The following is a 6,000-nucleotide window of genomic DNA, read 5'->3' as shown; positions in this document are numbered from 1 at the left end:
TCGTTCGATATTTTGATGAGATGTATGTCGTCTCTTCTCTAGTGGTGTTATGTGAACGTCGACTACATGACACTTCACCATTATTTGGGCCTAGAGGAAGGCATTGGGAAGTAATAAGTAGATGATGGGTTGCTAGAGTGACAGAAGCTTAAACCCTAGTTTATGCGTTGCTTCGTAAGCGGCTGATTTGGATCCATATGTTTCATGCTATGGTTAGGTTTACCTTAATACTTCTTTTGTAGTTGCGGATGCTTGCAATAGGGGTTAATCATAAGTGGGATTCTTGCCTAAGAAAGGGCAGTACCCAAGCACCGGTCCACCCACATACCAAATTATCAAAGTAACGAACGCGAATCATATAAGCGTGATGAAAACTAGCTTGACGATAATTCCCATGTGTCCTCGGGAGCGTTTTCCTTCATATAAGAGTTTGTCGAGGCTTGTCCTTTGCTACAAAAAGGATTGGGCCATCTTGCTGCACCTTGTTTACTTTCATTACTTGTTACCCGTTACAAATTACCTTATCACAAAACTATATGTTACCGATAATTTCAGTGCTTGCAGAGAATACCTTACTGAAAACCGCTTGTCATTTCCTTCTGCTCCTCGTTGGGTTCGACACTCTTACTTATCGAAAGGACGACGATAGATCCCCTACACTTGTGGGTCATCACTCACCGCCTTGCGAGCGGTACGAGCACACAAAAGAGAAATCTATTTTGAATATTAGAGATGGCACATACAAATTTGCTTAGAACGACAAAAAAATACCACATATAGGTAGGTATAATGGACTCATGTGGCAGAACTGATTTAAAGGATTTTGGATGCACAAGTAGTGATCATACTTAGTGCAAAATGAAGGCTAGCAAAAGATTAAGAAGCGACCAACCAAGAAATGAATAATCTCATAAGCGAGCATTGAGCATAATTAACACCGAATAATGCACCACAAGTAGGATATAATTTCATTGCATAATTATTGACTTTCGTGATTGCATAGGGAATCACAAACCTTAACACCAATATTCTTACTAAAGCATAATTACTCATCAAGATGACTCAAATATCACATCATCATATCTCAAAACTATTACTAAGAATCAAGTTTATTTTGTCCAATTATCTTCATGAAAGTTTTTATTATATCCTTCTTGGATATCTATCACTTTGGAACTAATTTTCATGTGTTGCTTTTGATAAGCTCAAACAAATATAAGTGAAGATCATGAGCATAATATTTCTGTCTCTCAAATTAATTTAAGTCAAGCAAGAGAGAATTTCTTGAAAATTTTACTAACTCTCAAATAAATCTAAGGGAAGCAATAGAGCATTTCTTCAAATATTCTAAAGCACACCGTGCTCAAAAAGATATAAATGAAGCACTAGAGCAAGTCCATAGCTCATAAAAATTGAAGTGAAGCATAGAGAGCAATTCTAACAAGTCATGGCATAATTTTGGCTCTCTCAAATAGGTATGTCCAGCAAGGAACCAAGGCTTAAAACACAAAATAAAACAAGCAAAGACTCATATCATACAAGACGCTCCAAGCAAAACACATAGTATGTGATGAATAAAAATATAGCTTCGAGTAAAATGCCGATGGTCATTAGAAGAAAGAGGGGATGCCACTCGGGGCATCCCCAAGCTTAGTTGCTTGCTCTCTTTGGATAATAGCTTGGGATGCCGGGGCATCCCCAAGCTTAGGCTCTTCTTAGTCCTTATTCCTTCATCCATCATAAGATAACCCAAAACTTGAAAACTTCAATCACACAAAACTCCAATAAAACCTTCGTGAGATCCGTTAGTATAAGAAAGCAAATCACTACTATAAGTACTGTAGCAAACCAATTCATATTTTGTTCTTTCATTATATCTATTGTATTCCAACTTTTCTATGGCAAAAACTCATCAAAGAAAACCATGGAATCATCAAAACAAGCACACAACGCAAAGAAAACAGAATCTATCAAAAACAGAATAGTTTGTAGTAATCTGAATACTTCGAATACTTCTGAAACTCCAAAAATTCTGAAAAAAATTAGGAACACGTGACAAATTTTATATTAATCTTCTGGAAAAATAATTGGCATTTTATCACACTCTGGTTAAAAATTAGAATTATTTTCGTGAGCGCAAACATTTCTATTTTTTAGCAAGATCAAACAACTATCACCCAAGAAGATCCTAAAGGCCTTACTTGGCACAAACACTAATTAAAACACAAAAACCACAATCATAACAGTAGCATAATTTTGCTAACACTCAAGAACAGAAAGCAAAAAAGCACAAAATAAATTTTATTCATTGGGTTGCCTCCCAACAAGCGCTATAGTTTCACGCCCTTAGCTAGGCATAAAGCAAGGATCTAAGTTTTGTTATCTTTATCCAACTCTTCAATCAAACACTTAGAATCCTTCAAAGATTTAGCATAAAGATTTTCAATGACAATACTCCTGGGAACAAATTTAAAGAATTCATTTTTGCCAAAGGGAGCTCTTATAACTTCAACAAAATCTGGGTGAATACTAATCATCTCGAGATCCTCTTTACTGTTATTACTAGAAGTTGCACCCTTGCTCTTAGTAACTTGAGTGGTCTTGCCAATCTTTACAGGAGTTTTTTCAATAGTTTTAGTGGAAGCAAAAGCCGTGCTCAAATTACTAAAGATTTCTTTCAGTTTCTCAATCTGAGACGGACTTTCTTCAATTCTTTTGTGAATTACGGTTCCCTTTTATTTTAACAACTTAAAAACTTCTCCCGCTTTTGACCCAATTTTGGTAGTAAAATTATGCATCTTTTTATCCAAGTTTTCAATATGCTCTTGAGTAAGTATTTTCTTTTCAATAGCATCTAATCTTTCCATGACATGCTCAAGAGTCAAAGTTGTTTCATTAATCATAAGAGGTGGTGAGCCTACCAAATTTCCCATAGCATTAAAAGCATCAAGAGAGGGACACATGAAGAAATTTCCACCCGTAATCGTATCTGATGTCTACTACGCAACCTTCTTCTTGTAGACGTTGTTGGGCCTCCAAGTGCGGAGGTTTGTAGGACAGTAGCAAATTTCCCTCAAGTGGATGACCTAAGGTTTATCAATACGTGGGAGGCATAGGATGAAGATGGTCTCTCTCAAACAACCCTGCAACCAAATAACAAAGAGTCTCTTGTGTCCCCAACACACCCAATACAATGGTAAATTGTGTAGGTGCACTAGTTCGGCGAAGAGATGGTGATACAAGTGCAATATGGATGGTAGATATAGGTTTTTGTAATCTGAAAATATAAAAACAGCAAGGTAACTAATGATAAAAGTGAGCGTAAAAGGTATTGCAATGCTAGGAAACAAGGCCTAGGGTTCATACTTCCACTAGTGCAAGTTCTCTCAACAAGGATAACATAATTAGGTCATATAACTATCCCTCAACATGCAACAAAGAGTCAGTCCAAAGTCACTAATAGCGGAGAACAAACGAAGAGATTATGGTAGGGTACGAAACCACCTCAAAGTTATCCTTTCTGATCGATCTACTCAAGAGTTCGTAGTAAAATAACAAGAAGCTATTCTTTTCGTTCAATCTATCATAGAGTTCGTACTAGAATAACACCTTAAGACACAAATCAACCAAAACCCTAATGTCACCTTGATACTCCAATGTCACCTCAAGTATCCATGGGTATGATTATACGATATGCATCACACAATCTCAGATTCATCTATTCAAACCAACACAAAGTACTTCAAAGAGTGCCCCAAAGTTTCTACCGAAGAGTCAAGACGAAAACGTGTGCCAACCCCTATGCATAAGTTCACAAGGTCACTGAACCCGCAAGTTGATCACCAAAACATACATCAAGTGAATCACGTGATATCCCATTGTCACCACAGATAAGCACATGCAAAACATACATCAAGTGTTCTCAAATCCTTAAAGACTCAATCCGATAAGATAACTTTAAAGGGAAAACTCAATCCATTACAAGAGAGTAGAGGGGGAGAAACATCATAAGATCCAACTATAATAGCAAAGCTCGCGATACATCAAGATCGTGCTAAATCAAGAACACAAGAGAGAGAGAGAGATCAAACACATAGCTACCGGTACATACCCTCAACCCCGAGGGTGAACTACTCCCTCCTCATCATGGAGAGCGCCGGGATGATGAAGATGGCCACCGGAGAGGGATTCCCCCCTCCAGCAGGGTGCCGGAACGGGTCTAGATTGGTTTTCGGTGGCTACAGAGGCTTGCGGCGGCGGAACTCCCAATCTAGGTTTCTTTCTGGATGTTTGGGTATATATAAGAGGTGTTGGCGTCGGGAACAAGTCAGGGGGGTCCCCGAGGTGGCCACGAGGTAGGGGGTGCGCCCAGGGCGGTAGGGCGTGCCCCCACCCTCATGGTGGCCTCGGGACTCTTCTGGCCCATCTCCGATGCTCTGTGGGCTTCTTCTGGTCCAAAAACAATCTCCGTTGAATTTCAGGTCAATTGGACTCCGTTTGGTTTTCCTTTTCTGCGATACTCAAAAACAAGGAAAAAACAGAAACTGGCACTGGGCTCTAGGTTAATAGGTTAGTCCTAAAAATCATATAAAATAGCATATAAATGCATATAAAACATCCTAGATGGATAATATAATAGCATGGAACAATAAAAAATTATAGATACATTGGAGACGTATCAGTATCAAGGACGAATCTATACCAAGTGGTGATGCCCACATAAAAACAACGAAGAAGAACAACGGTAGATTGCTTACAGATAGATCTATTATGAGCACTGCAAATTCTATACCAAGCATCTTTTAAATTTTATCCTCCCCTTTGTTTAAAGTTGAGAACCTCGTTCTCGGGAGTGCACGCAATAGAGGAAGAACTATCCATGACGATATAACGGCAAACAAGATTGCACACAAAAACAGATCTGGCAAGAAAACGAACGAAAAAGAGGGCGAATAAAACGGCCAATTTTTGTGAAGTGGGGGAGAGGAAAACGAGAGGAAAATGGCAAATAATGTAAATTGCGAGGAGATGAGATTTGTGATTAGGAACCTGGTATATGTTGAAGATCCTCCCCAGCAACGGCGCCAGGAAATTCCTTTTGATGCGGCTTGAAGCTACGTCGGTATTTCCCCAAAGAGGAAGGGATGATGCAGCATAGTGACGGTAGGTATTTCCCTCAGTGATGAAACCAAGGTTATCGAACCAGTAGGAGAACCAAGCAACAAAACGTAAATGACACCTGCACACAAATAACAAATACTCGCAACCTGCCGTATTAAAGGGGTTGTCAATCCCTTTCGGGTAACGGCGCCAGAAATTGGCAAACGGACATGAATAAATTATAGTAGATTGATAGATCGAACGCCAAATAAAATAAATAAGAATAATTTGCAGCAAGGTATTTTTTGTATTTTTGGTTTAATAGATCTGAAAATAAAAGCAAAGGAAAATAGATCACAAAGGCAAATAATATGAGAAAGAGACCCGGGGGCCGTAGGTTTCACTAGTGGCTTCTCTCGAGAAAAATAGCAAACGGGGTAAACAAATTACTGTTGGGCAATTGATAGAACTTCAAATAATCATGACGATATCCAGGCAATGATCATTATATAGGCATCACGTCCAAGATTAGTGGACCGACTCCTGCCTGCATCTACTACTATTACTCCATATATCGACCGCTATCCAGCATGCATCTAGTGTATTAAGTTCATGGAGAAATGGAGTAATGCAATAAGAACGATGGCATGATGTAGACAAGATCTATTTATGTAGAAATAGACCCCATCGTTTTATCCTTAGTAGCAACGATACATACGTTCGGTTCCCTTTCTGTCACTGGGATTAAGCACCGTAAGATCGAACCCACTACAAAGCACCTCTTCCCATTGCAAGATAAATAAATCAAGTTGGCCAAACAAAACCCAAATATCAGAGAAGAAATACGAGGCTATAAGCAATCATGCATATAAGAGATCAAAGAAACTCAAATAACTTTCA

The sequence above is a fragment of the Aegilops tauschii genome, chromosome 3, assembly GCF_002575655.3.
Source record: "Aegilops tauschii subsp. strangulata cultivar AL8/78 chromosome 3, Aet v6.0, whole genome shotgun sequence".
Taxonomy (NCBI): domain Eukaryota; kingdom Viridiplantae; phylum Streptophyta; class Magnoliopsida; order Poales; family Poaceae; genus Aegilops; species Aegilops tauschii.
The sequence above is the reverse complement of the archived record's forward strand: the minus strand, read 5'-3'. Positions refer to the sequence as shown.